The sequence below is a fragment of the Hevea brasiliensis genome, chromosome 17 (genome assembly GCF_030052815.1).
Source record: "Hevea brasiliensis isolate MT/VB/25A 57/8 chromosome 17, ASM3005281v1, whole genome shotgun sequence".
NCBI classification, from domain to species: Eukaryota; Viridiplantae; Streptophyta; class Magnoliopsida; order Malpighiales; family Euphorbiaceae; genus Hevea; species Hevea brasiliensis.
This window is the reverse complement of record NC_079509.1, coordinates 50794705-50816470: the sequence shown is the minus strand read 5'-3', so window position 1 is coordinate 50816470 and position 21766 is coordinate 50794705. Positions and strand designations below refer to the sequence as shown.

At 37.1% G+C, this 21766-nt stretch overlaps 1 pseudogene; it reads right to left on the bottom strand.

Annotated features, from left to right (window-relative positions):
• Window positions 1-16298: 16298 nt before the first annotated feature.
• On the bottom strand, window positions 16299-19269 carry LOC131175451 (protein SAMBA-like; annotated as a pseudogene).
• Window positions 19270-21766: the final 2497 nt, after the last annotated feature.

The following is a 21766-nucleotide window of genomic DNA, read 5'->3' as shown; positions in this document are numbered from 1 at the left end:
CGTAGCAAGTACGTATTTGTTCAATGTATAATCATGTGTTTTATTACGCCTTGTGTAAAATTCGAGGGCGAATTTTACGTAAGGAAGAATGTAACACCCCAAAATTTTATTAATTATGAGTATTTTTGATATTTTAATTTTATTTGAATTTTAGGAATTTTTGAGATTTTGGATTTTAAAAATCGGGTTCGATTTTCGAAAATATAAACTTTAATGATTTTTAAAAATTAATTTAAAGACCACGTGGCAAAACTAAAAATATATTTGGAGTCTCGTATTTTACGAGTTTTAGAATTTTTGAATTTTTGGACCTCGTTTTGGTCCAGGCGATAAAAATTCAAAATTTTGTATTCGAATCGAGCCGGCCGAATCGAGCCGATGGATCGGACCAGGTCGAATCGGACCAGTCTCTTCTCTTTTCTTCCTCTTCCTCCGCGCGCTTGCCTCCCCTTCTCTCTCTCTTTTCTCTCTCCTCCTCCCCTGCGGCGGCCGCCTCCCTGCGTCCTCCTCGTGGCGCCGCCTCCCGGCCCAGCCGCCCGGCGGCCGAAGCAGCGGCGCGCGCGATTCTCCCCCTGCGCGCGGCCGGCGACTTCCTCGGCCATCCGGCCCGATCCGTACCGATTGGACGGGTCTTGTGTCTAAAATCATCTACTCGGAGAGCTTTCCATAGACACCAGAGCGCGAAATCCATCAGCGGATTGTCAGATTTTTGCTCGGAAGATTTTCGCCATTTCGACTTTTGGGCTAGATTTCTCAAGTGAATCCACGAAAAGCGAGGCTACCAGCACGCTCCACTCGGCGAGAGCTTGGCGGGATATTAATTTCAAAATTTTCCGACAACGTTTTTGGTGGGTCCCACGGAACTAGCGATGTTTTAGAGCATTAAATGAGCTTAGAAAATTCTGAAAAATTTATGTACTAACCCCGTGTTATGGGCCGTGTAGGTATTCTCAATTCGCGGAAATTCGGCGATTGGCCAAGATGCGAAATTAGGCGAACGGACCGTTCTGGAAAAGTCTCGAATCGGGCGAGATTTTGCCTACCCCATTGTCGGGCGTCGGCGCGTCCGAAGTCGGAATCGGCAAAGGTAAACCGAACCTTGTTTTCGTAATTTTCTAGTGCTTAAATATGATTAAAAATCAGTAAAATATTCGTGGTAGCTTAGAAAATTACGATTCTTTTGCAATAGCTTAGTAATATTGCTAAGGATTTGGGCAAAGTTTTATAATTTTTAGAGCTTGTTTGGGCGGTTTTGCAAAAATGATCAATAATAAGGACTAAATTGAAATTTTGCGTATTGTGATGGATAATTGATTTGATGGGCGGGAGGCTGTGTGATATGATTGAGCTGTTGATATATGGATTGTGAATATAGAAGTGCGTTTTTAGCCCTTTTGCAGGTAAGGTAGGTCCTAGGTATAGTGGAGACTCTGCCGGATTTTAGGCACGACTTAGGACGTAATTGGTCTTTTCGTTGTTTGTATTGAGTCAGATTGTATTAAATAGATGTAATGTAATTGTCGGTGGCGGAATGACCTTCTTCCTCCGCCCGCCACGGTAATTTGTCGTCAAATGCAGTGAGTAAAATATTAATTTTAATTATAATTTCGATATTATTATATATTGACATGCCCATGCATCACTTATATGAATATATTTATGTAGTTAAACTCTAGGCACGATTTATGTTGCATTCATAGCTGTTAATGTGCCATGAGTGTTGTTGTAGTAATTTGGGCGGTGTGCGTGCGTTGGCGTGCGTGTGATGTGGTGTGGACTATGGATGGGGCGGGGTAGTCACGGCAGAGTTCTTGGGGACGTTCCTTGAGGGTAATCACGGCTTGAGTTCTTATTTGTTTGGGACCCTCGATTTGGTTTATTAGCGAAAGTCGGCTTGAGTTCTTGGCACGAGGTTGGATTTAAGAGAGGCATGCAGGATCGGCTCCCAATATATTATGATTGATGCTACGAGTGCGTGAGTGCTCCAAATTACCTTTTGATGCTATGATGTGAATATGATGTTAATGTTGCATTTCACTCTACAGGTTGCATTAGTTTGAGATAGTTATAGAGATTATAGTTAAGATTGATATTTTACTCTACGAGTGACGCTCACTCTGTTCAAAAAATTTCTGAGCCACGGAGGATATTTTATTACAGGTTAACTGCTTTTATCCTTGAGTTGTTTATCCATGTTTGTGTAATTTTAATTACTCCTAGAATTTCGCATGTGTTAGCGTATTTATTTGAATTTGAGTGCGTAATATTTTTATCATGTTGGACTGTAAACTTAAATATGTTATGCATGTTGATGGATTGGATGAGGAGTGAGCTCCCATTTATTTTATGTTGATGAGTATGTGGAGGGTGGTGAGCTCCCCAATTGAGTATTTATTGTGTTTACAGTCGGGTGAGTCAAAAACTCCCGTTGGAAAGTCCATTTATGGCGGACTCTGTCAGTTTGGTTTCTTAATTTGGGCCCAATGGGCCTTAGAATTGGGTAAATGAGCGATTAAGGCTTACTACGGGCCTCGGGGGCTTTAGGGTGGCGAGTCCTAGTCTTGAGTCGGCCCATAGGTTGGGTCGTGACATTGAATTTCTTAATCAAGGTCACTTTAACAAATGATTTATAGTATTGTAGCGGAGATTTTGACTTTTGGAATTTTGTTGAATTTCGAGACTTGTAAATTAATTGTTATAATTTTGTCAATGTATATTATATTACATTTTAAATTATAGTTGTGTACCACTGAGTTCACCATTCAGCGATAGCTATGCATGCTGTCGCAGGTGAAAAGAGCATAAAGCAGTTGAGTAAGCTTCCTTGAAGACACATTGGATCTAGCTCTGGGTATATCATAGGTATACCATTGTACATAAATTTTGATGTATGCATGAAATTATATGTATGTGAGTTATTTGAGCAGTTGTACACGAACTTTTGTAATGTTATTTAGTGTGTAACTAAAATGAAAATTATTTGTAACATTAATTTTAGTACTTTAATGAATGTACTATTTAATTTCTTCTTGAGTTTGAATTTATGTATGGTTTCATTTATGATGAGTTTGGGTTGAAAATGAATTGAGATAGTTGATGCAAATGATTTATACATTTTTGAGATTGAATTGTGTTGAGAAATTATTTAAAATGGAGTTATGGTTGAGCAAAAATATTGAAAGTGTGTTTCTTTGCAAGTTTTGGAGAATTGTTTTTTTAAAATACAACATGCACTCTGCTGGAATTTTTATAAAAATTGTGGAAATTTTAATTACCGAAAAATTTGATTTGTCATTTAGTGCCAATTAAAGGTTTTTAAAATTTGTGAAAAATTTACCACTAGAAAAAAAAAATTGAATGAACAAAAATTGTTTCAAAATTCCTTGTAGTATATTTAATGGGTTACTGGTAGGTGAAGTACGATAATTCATTAGGTGTACTACGTGATCATGTTATGCCTTACAGAAAAGTAGGGTGTGATAAGAAATGGACAAGAATCAATTTCTAATTCAAATCGGTTTAATTTTTTTTAATTAGAAACAAAATATATAAAATTTCTACTTTATTTCTATTAAATCTAGAGTTATACCATCATGAGCTTTAGTTCAATGGTGTTGGATTCATCTCCAAAACTAAGATCTCAAGTTTTAACTTATAATTGAAGCCAATTGAACCAAGAAGAAATCTAAAATTAAAATTAAATGATTAGAAACTGATGAAAATGAAAAGAGTAAAAAGAGAAAAAAGTCTTTGGATGATGTTCTCCTTAATAAAAGACAAGGAGATGTTGCACTTTCCAAATTAATAAGAGATGTTATGCTCTCTAAAGGATGGTTGTGCTCACACTTGAATTTATTTGGATTATTGATCGGGTGTTGTTTAGTTTCCTCTAGTTATATTCAATGATTTAAAGTTATAGTTACATTTAGTAGAGCATAATATAATATAATAGTAATCATTTATGTAATACAATCGAAGTTATAATATCATGTAATATAATTATTATTACATTTCTACATCTGATTGGAAAATAAAAATAAAAATAGTATAACATAATGATAATTTTAATTTTAATATTTAATTTATTTATAGTGTTAATAATAAATGGTAATGATTGCAGTTATTGGTAGTCAAATGACAGTGGTGACAAGGTAAGGTAGTAGTAGTGATAATGGTAATCAAATGGTGGTAGTGGTGATAGCAATGATTGTAACTAAATAGTGATAATGATGGTGGTAATAGTGATAGGATGGGAGTAGTAATGGTGGTAGCAGTTATAGCGAAGTAGTGATAGTAGTAATAATATTGACAATAAATAAAAAAAATAAAAGAAGTAATCATAATTATATATATTTTTGTACATAATGATTAAATATAATTGATTATATTATATAATTATTATTTCACTACATTAATTTTTTGTTTTTACTATCAAACAAGGTAATCAAATATGTTATATACATTTTTACAATTACATTACGTTATACTTTGGCCATGAAATGACATGAGTTTTTAGATCATGCGAACAACTTATTGAGGCTACGTATTATGAGAGGATAAATTAGAATATTGTTAAAGGTGGCTATAAATTAGACTTATAAATATGCATATGTTAATGCTTATTCTTGTTCAGGCTTTGAGAGTCAAAAGAATTTTCAAATAAAAATGGATGTTCCAAGACTCCGCAATATATCAACTAAATATTGAAATAAATTGTTAATCAATCAGCCTATGAAAAATATAATAAGTGGTTGGTTGGTTCTATTATCCAATGTATTATGATATTATTGACAAGTTTGATGTCTAAGTAATGTGAAATATGTAAGAAGTAGGTGTCACTACCCAAAATATGCAATATTAGAGAAAAAAAAATATAAATAATTAAAAATTTCTCTTCAAAACAATAATTTTTTTGATAATAATTGAATTTTTTTTTTTAACTTTTGGTATCTATAGAAGACTATAAAATCACAATACGTCAATGGAGGAACAGAGCATATAACAGGATTATATCAAAGATGTCAATGATTTATTTTTAGACTTATTATATAAACCTTAATTCTTCCTTTAATCCTTCTTGTTATAGACTTTGGAAGTGATTTATGCCAATGATGTATCATCATGGACAGACACAGCTTTTGCTTTTTGGGGACTTGAGGGATCAAGATATTGATTTTTAAGTTGTTTTCTCAATAGCATGTGAAATTGATTCTCATCAAGAAATCAAGATCTTTCACTTGATCCAGTGGTTGAAAATTCATTTACACAATTAGCACAAGTGCACTTAATAATTTCCATTTCTTAATTGAATTTTGAATATATTGGATAGATTACCTTTAATAATTTTAATGTCGCTTTAAAAGGATTCTCATCCACATGGCTTGAAATCTAATGGCAGAATTGGGGCCAACTTGATAAAGGACAACAACCAGATCCAAGGCAAGAAAAGAAAAGGGTTGGTAAGAGAACCTTCAAAATTGATGATATACAATCATAAATTTTTATGTTTCTTTTTAATATATTTAATTTTAAAAAATCTTAAGATAGTTGTCACGACCCAACCTATGGGCCGGACCGGCATCATGACCTGGTCCAGGCCAGCCTAAAGCCCCTGAGGCCCGTAGTAAGCCTAATTATTCATTAATCCAACTCTAAGGCCCATTTGGGCCCAATATCAAGAAATCAACCGGACGGAGTCTGGCCATAAGGTGAACCTTTCAACGGAGAGTTTTTGACTCACCCGACCTGTAAAAAAAATATATCATCAATTGGGGAGCTCAGCTCACCCTCCACATACTCATATCAACATAAAGATAAATGGGAGCTCAGCTCCCTCATCCAGTCTATCAAACACGCATATAGTAATTTTACAGGTCCACATAACAATTTATATTACAGACCCGAATCAATTAATATTTCTAACACATGCGGAAATTCTAGGAGTAAATAAAATTATACAAATATTGATAAACAACCTGAGAAGGAGAAAAGCGGTTAACCATAATAAAATCCTCCTGTGAAAAAAATATTGAGCAGAGTGGCGTTAGACTCAGAGAGGAAAATATCAATTTTAACCATAATCTCTATAACTATCTAAAACTAATGCACCCTGTAGAGTGAAATGCAACACCAGCAATAATTTCACATCATAACATCAAAAAGGTAATTTGGAGCGCTCACGCACCCGGTAATATCAATCATAATATATATGGGGTGATCCCTATCTGACTCTCTTAATTCCAAGCGTGCGTGAAGAACTCAGCTCGGACTTCCACTTAATAACCAAATCGGGGTCCTAGCGAAGAACTCAAGCCGTGTCTACCCGAAGGGCGGGTCAGTGAAGATCTCAAGCCGTGTCTACCCGTCCTATCCATAGCCCACACCACATCACACGCACGCCAATGCACGCACACTGCTCCAAATTACCATAACAACATACATGGCACTTTCACAGTTATGAATGCAATATAAATCGTGCCTAAAGTTTATCTACATAGATATATGCATATAAGTGATGCATGGGCATGCTTGAACATATAATAGTGAAATTACAATTAAAATTAATATTTTACTCACAGACTTGACAGCAGTCCTTTGTGGCGGTGGGCGGAGGAAGAAGGCATCGGCTCACTAACAATTACATTACAATTATTTAATACAAATGACTCAATAAAAATCAAGAAAAGACTAAATACGTCCTAAGTCGTGCCGAAAATCCAGCAGAGTCTCCCCTATACCTAGGACCTACCCAACCTGCAAAAGGGCTCAAAACACACTTCTATATTTGCAACTCATATATCCACAATTCAATCACATCACACAGCCCCTCTTGGGCCCATCAAATCAGTCATCCATCACAATATGTAAAATTTCAATTTAGTCTTTATAATTGATCATTTTTGCAAAAACTACCCAAACAAGCTCTAAAAATTCTAAAACTTTGCCCCGCGGTCCTTAGCAATATTACTAGGCTATTGCAAAAGAATCATAATTTTACGAGCTACCACGAATATTTTATGGATTTTTAATCCTATTTAAGCACTAGAAAATTACGAAAAAATAAGGTTGGGTTTACCTTTGCGATTCCGACTTGAGGGCGCTCGGGACATCGACAATGGGGGTAGCCAAAACCTCGGTCCAATTCGAGACTTTGCGATGCAGTGCATGCGGCTGAAATTCTGAACCGGACAACTGTCGAATTTCCGCGAATTGAGGATACCTACACGAAGCCCACAACACGGGGGTTAGTACATAAATTTTACGAAATTTTCTAAGCTCATTTAATGCTTAGAAAAACACTGTGAAGTTCCGTGGGACCCACCGAAAAATAGTGTCGGAAAAATTCAAAATTTATGTTGCATGAAGCTCTCGGCAGTGGAGCGCTTTGGTACTCTCGGTTTTCTCGTGAGGTTTACGGTTTGTGAGAAATCTAGCCTAAAAGTCAAAATGGGCTAAAACTTCCCGGGCAAAAATTGGACAAACCGCTCGATGGATTTTGGTGTTCTTAGTGTCTATGGAAAGCTCTCGATGAGTAGATGAGTTTAGACACAAGACCGGTCAGATTGGTGGCGGATCGGCGAATTTTGGTCGGGAAGATGAGCAGTCGGGGCGCGCATGCGTCGCTTGAGGCCGTTTTACGGCGTTCGAGCGGCCGGCCGTGGGGAGGGTGAGGCGCGCCAGTGGAGTGGCGAGGGAGGTGGCGGCGGCAAGGGAGGAGGAGGAGAGAGAAAAAGAGAGAGCACGGGCGAGGGGTCGGGACGCGCGGGGAGGAAGAAGGAAGAAAAAGAAAAGGCCGGTCCGATTCGACCGGTCCGATCCAATCCGGTTTGATTCGACCGGTTCGATTTAGGATGCAAAATTTTGAATTTTTACTCTGCCTCGGGACTGAAAATGAGGTCCAAAAATTTCGAAAAAAATTCCAGAAAACTCAGAAAAATTCGTAGACTCCAAATATATTTTTAGTTTTGTCACGTGGTCTTTAAATAAATTTTTAAAAATCATCAAAGTTTATATTTTCGGAAAATCGAACCCGATTTTTAAAATCCGAAAAATCTCAAATAATTCCTTAAAATTTAAATAAAATTAAAATATCAATAATACTCATAAAATAATAAAATTTAAAATTTTGGGGTGTTACATTCTTCCCCCCTTACAGAAAATTCATCCTCAAATTTTACACAAGGTAGAATAAAGTACAAGATTACACATTGAACAGATAAGGGTACTTGCTACGCATGTCCCGTTCTGACTCCCAGGTACACTCTTCCACCGACTGGCTCCTCCACAAAACCTTAACCATAGGGATCTGTTTTGATCTTAGCTGTCTCATTTAGTAGTCTACTATGGCTACAGGTTGCTCCTCAAATGTCAAATTTTCTTTTGACCGTAGTATATGGGAAGGATCTGGAATGTATTTCCTGAGCATGGAGATGTGAAACACAGGATGAACATGAGAAAGGTTGGGTGGTAGGTCCAACCGGTAGGCAACTGCTCTAACTCTATCAGTAACCTCAAAGGTCAATATCAGAGGTGCCAACTTGCCCTTCTTTCCAAATCTCATGACTCCTTTCATTGGAGAAACCTTGAGAATACGTAGTCGCCTCTGCAAACTCCACATCCCTCGTGCAGAGTGCATAACTCTTACGCCTCTTTGAAAATTGTTTTCAATCGTTCCCTGATTAAAGGGACTATCTCTGAAGTGTACTGCACTAGGTCTACATCATGTACCTTTGCTTCTCCCATTTCCGTCCAACATAGAGGAGACCTACACTTTCTTCCATAGAGTGCCTCATAGGGTGCCATCCTATCTTTGGAATAGTAACTATTGTTGTAGGCAAACTCCACCAAAGCTAGTGATCATCCCATTGACCTCCAAAATCCAAAACACTCATGCGAAGCATGTCTTGATGTTTGGATTGTCCTTCAGTTGTCCGATGCATGCGAGGGTGGAAAGCCGTACTGAAGTTCAACTATGTGCCAAGTGCCTCCTGCAACTTTCTCCAAAATTGAGAAGTGAACTGGGGCCCTCTGTCAGATATTATGGAAGCTGAAACTCCATGCAATCTGACGATTTCTCGAATATAGAGTCGAGCGTACTGTGCAACAGAATATGTAGTCTTCACAGGCAAGAAGTGAGCTGATTTGGTTAGGCGGTCTACAATTACCCATATCGAATCATATCCTCGCATGTTACGAGGCAACCTAGTCACAAAATCCATAGTAATCATTTCCCACTTTCATTCTAGGATAGAGAGCTCTTGCAGCTTCCCTGACGGCTCTGATGTTCAAATTTCACCTTCTGACAAGTCAAGTACTTGGACACAAAGTCTGCTATGTCTCTCTTCATGCCATTCCACCAATAGCTATCCTTCACATCATGGTACATCTTGGTGGAGCCTGGGTGGACACTGTACAATGTATAGTGTGCCTCTCGCATGATTTCATCTCTGAGATTGTCCACATCAGGTACACATATCCTAGAACCTTGCACTAGGGCGCCATCATTGGCAAATCCAAACTCACCACCTTCACCTTGTCGTACTCTTTCTATGATTTTCATCAATTGTTGGTCTCTGTGCTGGGAAACTCTAATTCTGTCTCACAAGTCTGGCCTCACTGAAAAATGAGCCAATAATACCCCCTCATCAGAAAGATCTAGGATTAAACCTTGATCCATTAACTCATGTACTTCCCGAATCAACGGTCTTTTCTCTCTTTGAAATGTGTAAGCGCGGAAGATTTTCTGCTCAAAGCATCTGCTACTACATTGGCTTTCCCAGGGTGGTACTGGATAGTGCAATCATAATCTTTCAGAAGCTCCATCCATCTCCTCTGTCTCAAGTTTAAATCCCTCTATTGGAAGATGTACTTCAAACTCTTGTGGTCGGTGTATATCTCGCACACTTCACCATACAGGTAGTGTCTCCAGATTTTTAGTGCAAAGACTACAGCCGCCATTTCCAAATCATGGGTGGGGTAGTTCTGTTCATGCCTCTTCAGCTGTCTTAAAGCATAAGCCACTACTTTTCCATTCTGCATCAAAATACACCGTAGGCCAACTCTGGAGGCGTCACAGTACACGGTGTATCCTTCACCATCTATAGGTAGTGTCAACACAGGGGTGGTGGTTAGACACTCCTTAAGCTTCTGGAAGCTCTTCTCACAGTCATCTGTCCAAATGAATGGAACATTCTTCCGAGTTAACTTAGTTAGGGGAGCCGCTATCCTGGAAAAATCTTGCACAAAACGCCTATAGTATCCAGCTAGACACAGAAAACTTCGCACCTCAGTGACTGTTGTAGGCCTAAGCCAATCGATTCTGACTTCAATTTTCTTGGGATCCACTTGAATGCCGTCACTAGAAACCACGTGTCCCAAGAATGAGATGCTTTCTAGCCAAAATTCATATTTTGAAAATTTGGCATATAGCTGGTGCTCCCTCAAAGTCTGCAACACCATCCTCAAGTGTCACACGTGTTCTTCCTCTGTCCGAGAGTATACCAAAATGTCATCTATGAATACGATGAAAAAACGGTCCAAAAATGGCTTGAACACCCTGTTCATCAAGTCCATGAAAAATTCTTTGGTGCATTAGTGAGTCCAAAAGACATCACCAAGAACTCATAATGACCATATCTTGTCTTGAATGCCGTTTTTGACACGTCCTCATTCCTGATTCTCAACTGATGGTAGCCTGATCGCAGGTCTATCTTGGAAAAGAATCTAGCCCCTTGGAGCTGATCAAACATATCGTCGATCCGAGGAAGTGGATACTTGTTCTTCACAGTCACCTTGTTCAGCTGTCTATAGTCAATACACAACCTCAATGACCCATCCTTCTTTCTCACAAATAGAACAGGAGCACCCCAGGGTGAAGTGCTCGGACGTATAAAACCCTTGTCCAAAAGCTCCTGTAGTTGCTCCTTTAGCTTTTTCAATTCTGCTGGCGCCATCCTGTAAGGCGGCATTGATATGGGGTTTGTACCTGACACAATATCAATGTAGAACTCTATTTCCCGTTCCGGTGGCAACCCTGAAAGCTCTTCAGGGAAGACATCCATGAATTCTCTGACAACAGGAACATTTTCCATGTTGACACCTTCTACAGAGGTATCTCTCACCAATGCCAAATACCCTTGACATCCATGCCTCAACATTTTTCTAGCACTAATTGCTGACACCAAGTTATATGGAGCCACGCTACTGTCACCATCGAAGCTAAACTCTTCCACACCGGGTATGTGGAAATACACCTTTTTGTTCCTGCAGTCTAAAGTGGCATAATGAGTTGCCAACCAATCCATCCCCAAGATTACATCGAAATCCATTACTGGCAAAGGAACCAAGTCTGCTGGGAGGATCTTTCCATCCACTACTACTGGACTATTCCGAAAAATCATATCTACATCTATGTTGTCACTAAGTGGGGTAGCTACAGACAAAGGGCATTCTAAAGTTGTAGGGTTTCTACCCAATCTCATGGCAAACACAGGGGAGACAAATGAGTGCGTAGCACCTGGATCTATCAAAACACGAGCCTCATAGGAACAGACTAGTAGAATACACCACAAGCGCATTGGGCTTTGAGCATCCTGGTGGGTCAGGGTGAAAACCCGAGCTTGACCCCTACCCTGAGTGGCAGAACCTTGATATTGACTTCTACCTCCTGATCTGCCTCCAAATCCACGTCCCTCTTGTCCTCGGCCCTGTTGGCCATTGCCACTGCCATCTTTGGAAGCCTACAGATGGCCCGACGAGGAACATTTGCAATAGAACCCTGTGACCCCATCTGTGGCTCGCTGAACACGGGGCATTCCCTAGCAAAGTGACCTGGTTGGCCACACCTGAAGCATACTCCTGAACCCATCATACAAGGTCCTGAATGTTCTCTTCCACACTGTGCACAAGGTGCTAAGGAAGATCTGAACAGGACCAGGCTGCTATACCGAGCTGTGACCCTTCTTTGGATCAGTACCACAGTGCGAACCCTCGGGATTTGTGTTTAAAACCACTTCTCTTATTCCTGCTTCTTCCTCTGTAATTAGTTTGGCCACCACTATCCGTAGTACCTATGTGGGGAACATCTGAAGAACCCTCTGCTTTGTTTTTCTTTGCTCTTCCGCTGTCATCCACAGCATAGCTAATCTCTATCATGCAGCTCGATCAACTACTACATCACAAGGTGATCGGACATCATGGCAGGTTTGCATACCTCTGTCAAGCCCTTTAGGAATCTCTTCACCTTCATAGTTTACGTAGATCTGCTGTAGGGGCATACTGCTCAACTCGAAGTGCAGTAGCATACTCATCTCTGACACGCCATTACGTCTTAAGGCCTCAAAGGCCCACTGCTTTTGATCCCTGAAGCTTTCTGGCACAAACCGATTGATGAACAATTCCACAAACTGAGTCCACGACAAACCCTCCATCCGAGGTAATATGTAGTCATTCATCCATTGTCTAGGCATAGGCCCCATGACATACTGCATACACTCTATAAGTCTTCTATCAGTCATTGCAGTGCATTTACTGCACATGTCTGCAGGAATCCAAAAACCGATATGCATCGTCTGACACATCATAAGTACCAGGCACCAACTTCTTGAAATTTATGATCTGTTTGTAAGGTTCCCCTCTTGGTGCGGTGGACTACTGCTGCTATGGAGGGTGGACCATATACTGCACCATCATGTCAATGGTTCTCTGCAACCCAGCTAGAGTAGCTGCCATGGGGTCCATGGGACCCTGTGCCATAAACGACTAATCCTGAACTGGTGGTAGCTGCTCTTCTACTTGAGCAGCTCTAGGCCTCCTACCCCGCCTCCTCGGGGCAGGCGCCTCATCTGTCTTGACACCTCGTCGAGCACATGCAGTTACAGTGCGATGGCAGCTCTCCTACTTCTACGCATTTTCCTAAAATTCAGCAGCATTAGCCCATAAAATTCAAAACTGCACATTACAAAGCTCTATAGACTCATGTTTACACACAATATATAAAGCAGAAACTAGAAGCAAAGATGACAATGCAAGACGAATGTGGACCCTATTTTCCGCATGTGACTCCTAGTAGACTCTTCCCAACACTTTAGACAAACAATCCCTAAGAATCTGGAGCCTAAGCTCTGATACCACATTTGTCACGACCCAACCTATGGGCCGGACCAGCACTAGGACCTGGGCCAGCCTAAAGCCCCCGAGGCTCGTAGTAAGCCTAATTATTCATTAATCCAACTCTAAGGCCCATTTGGGCCCAATATCAAGAAATCAACCGGACAGAGTCCGGCCATAAGGTGGACCTTTCAACGGGGAGTTTTGACTCACGGGCACGTAAACAAAATATATCATCAATTGGGGAGCTCAGCTCACCCTCCACATACTCATATCAACATAAAGATAAATGGGAGCTCAGCTCCCTCATCCAGTCCATCAAACATGTATATAGTAATTTTACAGGTCCACATAACAATTTATATTATAGACCCAAATCAATTAATATTTCTAACACATGCAGAAATTCTAGGAGTAAATAAAATTATACAAATATTGATAAACAACCTGCGAAGGAGAAAAGCAAGTTAACCACAATAAAATCCTCCTGTAGCCTGAAAAAAATATTGAAAAGGAGTGAGCGTTCGACTCAGAGAGTAAAATATCAATTTTAACCATAATCTCTATAACTATCTAAAACTAATGCACCCTGTAGAGTGAAATGCAATACTAGCAATAATTTCACATCATAACATCAAAAAGGTAATTTGGAGCACTAATGCACCTGGTAATATCAATCATAATATATATGGGAGCTGACCCCCTATACAACTCTCTTAATTCCAACTGTGCCAGCGAAGAGCTCAGCTCGGACTTCCACTTAATAACCAAATCGGGGTCCCAGCAAAGAACTCAAGCCGTGTCTACCCCGAAGGACCGGGTCCCAGCGAAGATCTCAAGACGTGTCTTCCCGTCCTATCCATAGCCCACACCACACCACCGCATGCGCCAGCGCACGCTGCTTTGCTCCAAATTACCACAACAACATACATGGCACTTTCACAGTTATGAATGCAACATAAATCATGCCTAAAGTTTATCTACATAGATATATGCATATAAGTGATGCATGGGCATGCTTGAACATATAATAATAATGAAATTATAATTAAAATTAATATTTTACTCACAGACTTGACAACAGTCACTGTAGCGGCTGGGCGGAGGAAGAAGGCTGTCTCGACTCACCTGACAATTACATTACAATTATTTAATACAAATAACTCAATACAAATCAAGAAAAGACCAAATACGTCCTAAGTCGTGTCGAAAATCCGGCAAAGTCTCCCTTATACCTAGGACCTACCCAACCTGCAAAAGGGCTCAAAACACACTTCTATAATCGCAACTCATATATCCACAATTCAATCACATCACACAGCCCCTCCTGGGCCCATCAAATCAATCATCCATCACAATTTGTAAAATTTCAATTTAGTCCTTATAATTGATCATTTTTGCAAAAACTACCCAAACAAGCTCTAAAAATTCTAAAACTTTGCCCCGCGGTCCTTAGCAATATTACTAGGCTATTGCAAAAAGAATCATAATTTTCTGAGCTACCACGAATATTTTATGGATTTTTAATCCTATTTAAGCACTAGAAAATTACGAAAAAACAAGGTTCGGGTTTACCTTTGCCTATTCCGACTCCAGAGACGCGCTCAGGACGTCGACAATGGGGGGTAGCCAAAATCTCGGTCTAATTCAGAGACTTTTCCGGTAATGGGTCTGTCTAGCTGGAAATTCACAGACCCGGACAACTATCGAATTTCCGCGAATTGATGATACCTACAGGAAGCCCACAACACGGGGGTTAGTACATAAATTTTATGGAATTTTCTAAGCTCATTTAATGCTCGGAAAAACACTGCGAAGTTTCGTGGGACCCACCGAAAAACAGTGTCGAAAAAATTCGAAATTTATGTCGCCGCGAAGCTCTCGACGAGTGGAGCGCTCTGGTACTCTCGGCTTTCTCATGGGGTTTACGGTTTGTGAGAAATCTAGCCCAAAAGTCAAAATGAGCTAAAACTTCCCGGGTAAAAATTGGACAAACCGCTCCATGAATTTCGGTGTTCTTGGTGTCTATGGAAAGCTCTCGACGAGTAGATGAGTTTAGACACAAGACCCGGTCTGATTGGTAACCGGATCGGCTGAATTTTGACCGGGAAGACGAACGTTCGTGCGCGTCTTGGCGTTGCTTGAGGCCGTTTCGGCGTTCCAAGAAGCGGCCCGTGGGGAGGGAGTGAGCGGTGGCCGGTGAGGTGGCGAGGAGGTGGCGGCGCGACAAGGGGAGAAGGGAGGAGAGAGAAAAAGAGAGAGAAATGGAGAGTCGGGGCCTTGCGGGGAGGTAGAAGGAAGAAAATGAAAAGGCGGTCGATTCGGCCGGTTCGATCGATCGGTTCAATTCGGCGGTTCGATTCAGGATATAAAATTTTTGAATTTTTACTCTGCCTCGAGACCGAAAACGAGGTCTAAAAATTCCGAAAAAATTTCAGAAAACTCAGAAAAATTCGTAAACTCCAAATATATTTTTAGTTTTGCCACGTCGTCTTTAAATAAATTTTTAAAAAATCATCAAAGTTTATATTTTCGAAAAATTGAACCCGATTTTTAAAATCCGAAAAATCTCAAATAATTTCTTAAAATTTAAATAAAATTAAAATATCAATAATACTCATAAAATAATAAAATTTAAAATTTTGGGGTGTTACAATAGTGATATAAAAAAATATATATATAGTTAGATTTATTTTTATAATAATAGCAATAAGTTGAGAAATAATTTTTGTAATTATTATTATAATTTTTTTAGCACAACATAATAATATAAATTAAATTAATATAATAATATATATTCCTTAAAAACAGTTATGACTCTCCAATCACAATGCTAGAATTTAAACCGTTAAAGAGTAGGTAACCGTTCCATGTATCTTTCTTTCTATTGCATTTCATATCATTATATCACATTTTATTCTGCGATAATTGATAATTGCTGTCCTTTAGACACTCTAAAATTCTTTTTCAAACCTGCTTCCATTTCGAGTCAAGAGATATTGCATTGATCAGGGGCTTTGATAAAAAAATAAAAAAAATCCCAATTCTCCTTTTGGGGCTTCAGTCCCAAGAACTCAAAAAATCCTTAAAAAGATTTAATTTTTAAAATTGCCTATCTCGATATCAATATTTGAATAAAATTTTGTTTTACAATAAGAAACATTTTTCATCGTAAGAGAAAAAGAATCCTAGGCACTACAATGGCATATCATTAATAACTCATGTTGCAAAACAATTAAAAAGAAAATTTTTAAGATCCTGTTTAAGTAACAGATTTAGTAGCTCTGCAGCCTAACAACTATATGCCACTCATTTTGAAGTTCAGCAACAAAACAGCTTTAGTCTTGCCAGCAGCAGCAGAACAGATTTCTCAGAGGCAGCAGATGAAATATGTGACCTGTCTGAAAAATCCAATTTACTTCGGTGGAGCTATGTTCCTATTCTTTGTTATTTCCATCTTCTTGTTTAGAAATCCACCTGATATTAGAATTAGTAACAGAAGATTTTCTTAAATAAATATAACAAAAAATAATGATTATAATGATATTAAAAAAGACAAATTATAAAAGGTTGGACCAGTAGATCACAAATAAATCAGATTCTCAAGGCCTATAGCAGGCTACGAAGTCCCAAAAAACAATGTGCACAGATGCACTGAACTGCTCATGTAAGCCCTACAGACTCATGAACAAACAAAGAAACAAGAATACATCAGAAAGATACAAAGGCTGTCACTACAAATCATCCATCTAGATTTCACAGGGAATTCACATAAGCCTGGCATGCGCAATTCCTTACAAATCAAGGATACTTTAAAAGGGAGATATATGCCACAAAACTTATCTAAAACTTTTGAAACATGTTATCTAAAGTGAATTTAAGGTTCAAAATTTTGTCGAGAGGTTTCTTTAATGCTATGGAACAAATATAGATTTCTTTAAGAGAACAGGAATTAACTACAGAAACTGAGTTTAGTTCATAGGTTTTGATCCTTTCTTTGTGAATGATCCTTCTTAATCTGTAAAAATGAGTTAGGGACACTTCACAATAAGTGAAAGAACAAATTCAAATACATTATCAGCCATTTCCAAGTCCCAACTGCCAACATGAAAGAAGATGCCATGTTCAGCAATCAATGTCCTAGTTAAAATATGTCTATAATGGTATAGGATGCTATGGTGTTGAGAGATAATAAGTTTCCCTCACAAACTCTTTCTTCCTTAAATTCCCCTTTTTTCATGCTTTGATCAGGGAGATAAAAACGAGCAAATTCGATTTTATGCAAGTTGATTTTCTATGCTCAAGAGAACTTAAAAGCTGGTCAAGATCCAAAGTAAACTCTGTCCCAATTAATAGAGTTTTATAGACCTTTATCTACTTTGCTGACATCATTTTTTGCTACTGTATAAATGGCACTTGGAAAAAGATGAAATTCTCTTCTATTATATCATGCATATGGTAAATTATGAATTAAAGGATAGTGAAATGTTTCTTGTCTTTATCAATAAAATGCAGAAAGAACAGAAAATATTAAAAGGGAAGGACAATTGATGGATCGAATCACTAACCAGGCCTTGATATAAGGTTGATGCGTGAGCGAGGTCCTTCAAACTTCAATTATCTTCATCCAAGGATTTAACCTCTTTGTTAAGTGCAGCCATCAAATCAGCTTTCAGAACTGGAAGATAGGAAGTAATTACAGTTTCAAGAACAGCATAAATCTCCATTTGCTTGCTAAAATGCAAATATAAATTCATCACCAGATTGCATATATATTGAAATATAGAAAACTATAATTTAAAAAAAAAAAAGATCCAAATCCTAAGATCTACAACATAATAAAGATAATAATAACAATATTATCTAAGATTTGTGTGATTGAGATTATTTGATTCTCTACTTATAGTTGCCTGCATTTTGGACCGCTAATTTTACATTTCCAAATTGGTAAAGATCTGAAGCACAACTTGCTAAGGGTGCAACATTGTGATGGTAAATAAGCTATCAAGGGCTCACAGACGCCAGAAATGTTCAATTCAATAGGTCTTTTAACAAGACATGCATCTCTAGAAAACCCTAAAAGAAATCCTCCACAGAAGTTTCAATTAAAGATTCAGAAGCCCGAAGAAACTTTATAGAACACAAGACATAAAGCACATTCTTGCAGATTACAATGAACAACTGAGCAAGTCAGCACTCAGCAGAATAAAAGAACTCATATTAGAGTTGTAAATTTTAAAATTTTACAAGGCGAAAGGAATATATTCTCTACGAGCCCAATACTAAAGCAATCATTTGGATTCACCTATATTTACAGAACTAAACCATCAAATATTCAATACATGTTTAGCTTTTAATTATTTCCACTTGTTTTTTTGACAAGCAAAGAAGAAGAAGATTTCCCATTACGCATCAACACAGACTAGGGCAATTTTAATTATGTTCTGAAGTTCCTTCTCCAAATTTTTGACAAGTACAATTCCCAAAAAAAAATCCCGAGTTTATGTAGCTAAGGACCAATAATGTTGATTTTTTTTTTTACAAAATTTATTGACAAGAACCTTTGATTTCGAGAAAGAGAGGACTGAATTTCAAATTTAATTCTTCTCTTAGATACCCAGAAAGCAAAATAATGAATTGCAAAAAAATGGCGAAAACCCATGAAGAAGTAAAAATGAATTGCATAACTTGGTGTAGAATTCGCAAAATTAAAGAAAGGAAGAGATAAAACAAACCAAGCATAGCTTCTTCCTTGCGGTCTTGGATAGATATAAGATCGGAAGGGAAATGAAAATCTTCCAAAGCGGCATTGCTACCGCCGCCTCCAACGATTGCTGTTGTTGATACTGATGAATGAGCTGGTGATGTACTGTTCATCTTCTTTTCTTCTCTATTTTCCAGGAAAATGTTTTCTTGCTTTTACTGGACTGAGCAGGAAATATAAATTGACTTGTCGGAGCTAATCTTCCTAAGCTTTCCGGTAAGCTTCTCAGAAAGATGAGCGCGTTCTACTTCTACAGTACCGCCAGAAGCGTTCTATTGCAATGGTGGAAGAATTATGATTTAGGCTATGGCAAAAGTAAACCCAAACTTTGTAAGTTTTATATTAATTGTAATTCGAATCCCAAATTGAATAAAATGAATTAATGTCGCAATTTAGGTGACAAAAATATTAATTTTTATATGTTATCACTTTCGTAACATAATTTTAATAATAAAAATATTAAATTTTTTTAATTTTTATTAATTATAATTAATTTTATAAATTTATTTTATTTATAAATAATTATTAATTTTAGCCTAATTTAATAAAAAATAATATTTTATTACATAATATAATAATAAATATTTATATTATTTAATATAATAAAAAATAATTTTTTTTCTCTCTCATATTTTTAGTCCTCAGAAATATCCTACACCCACCATTCTCCCTCTCTTATCTAATAACATTATACAACCATCTACCCACCTCCCTTGCTCTCTCCCCTCCCACCTAGGAACAAAATTTATTATTGACATATTTTACATGAATTTTTAATTTTAAATAAATAAAAAATTTTATTTATTTTCATAAATAAATTTTATAAATACCAAAAAAAGAGATAAAGAAAAAAGAAAAATGATTTTTTATTATATTAAATAACATAAATATTTTATTTTTGATAATTGTATGAAGTAATAACATATTAATTTTTTACTAAGCTAGATTAAAATTAGTTGACTAAATATAAATAAAATAAACATATAGAATTGGCTATGATCGACAAAAATTGAAAAATTTTACTGTTTTTATTATTAAAGTTACATCATTTTAGCAATAATATATAAATTAAAAATATTTTTTGTGACGATAGCAACAATATAACAAAAAAAAAAAGTTCATGACGCATCAGTTATCACATCAGTAACAACGTATAAAAAATTAATATATTTCCACATCAATCACCACATCAACATTTACTTTACTCAGTTTAGGACTCGGGCCATCATTAACACAAAAGCTTTAAATTAGGCCAAAATTAACTAAAAAAATTGAGTAATTTTTATCCCTCATACTTGAACTTTATCTCGTGTTCTACTTTTGTCCCTGAACTTCATTTCATCACTCAAAATACTTAAATTTTAATTTTATCACACTAAAATCCCTATTACTAGATTTTGGTGAGAGCTCTGATTTAATGCTTACGTGGCTAATTACATGCTATCATTTAAAAAATAAAAACTAAATAATATCACAAGTGGATGTCTTACTTTTTCTCTCCTCCATGCAGCAGGGTACAATAAGGGCATTAAAAGTTAGAGCTCTCTCTTTCAAACGTTATCTTCTTCTTCCTTAAAAAATGAAAGTGCAAAACCTAAGCTCTATCTTTAATTTCACGATGCCTAAGATCTATCTTCAATTCATCCATCTTTGAATCTGCAAAGAGAAGACAAAATAAAACCCAAAAAACTCTATTGGGAGTGTCAACAAAGGAAAATTCATTGGAAGACACCGGTGTAAAGCTTGAATTTTTTTTGGCATATTGTGACAGTGGAGAGTGCGATTGTGTAATTAAAAAAATTACAAATGAATACCAACCCATTTCCCATAACAAATCATTTCATGAAAATATAGTATACATACCTCATAATTTCTTCATCTAAGAAGCGTCTCCTGGGTTAGCTGAAGACCACGAGGTATGTAACTCCCCTTCAATATTACACCAGCACCTTGGTCGAACCCTTTCTCTTGAGCTCCCTTCTCTAATTTCAGATATTATTGATGAATCTTCAGCTGTTGTTCTTTAGGCTAACCTCTGTTGAATCCCCTCTCAAGAAAAGGTGCGGATATGGCTATTATGTCTCAACCTTTTCTTCCTCTTTCAAATCGTCAGATCCAGTTTATAGAGTGATATAGTGATACATGGAGGAGAGAGAAAGAAAGATGTCGTGATATTATTTAGTTTTTTTTTTTTAAATGACAGCCTATAATTAGTAATGTAAGCATCAAATCGGGGCTATCATCGGAATTTGGTGATAGAGATTTTTAGTGTGATAAGATAAAAGTTTAGGTATTGTTGAGTGATAAAATAAAGTTCAGGAACAGAAGTGGAACACGGGGTAAAGTTCAAGGACGAACGATAAAAATTACCAAATAAATTGATTATAATTGACAAAACTTGTAAATTTTAGACATTTTTTTTACTATTTAGCCTATTATTTATTAGTGCTTGGATCTTTGTAACTAATCTCAACCATTCATTAGGATGGAGTAATTTACCCCCCTGTTTGAATGATGGTTTATCATGATTTTTTTTTTATTTTTGTATTGCATGGTTATAATCCTTATTTGTTTTTATTATTTTTGAAAATAGTGATCCTAGATTGTAATTACCATAAGTTTTCAAACTATCAAGTCAATGGTTTGTGCTAGTTTTAAATTTTTATATTTTCATTTTATACCATAACCATTTATGTATTTAAAATAATAATAAGAATATTTTAGTAATTTTCATATTTATTTTATCATACCATATCATCTAGCTAAACAAGAAAATGTCATTAAAATATCCTATACTATTCTATATCACACCATTTTCCCTAATAAGTTCACAACAAAACCATATTATACAATATAATATCATACGATACGATATATTAATAAACCATGCTGTAT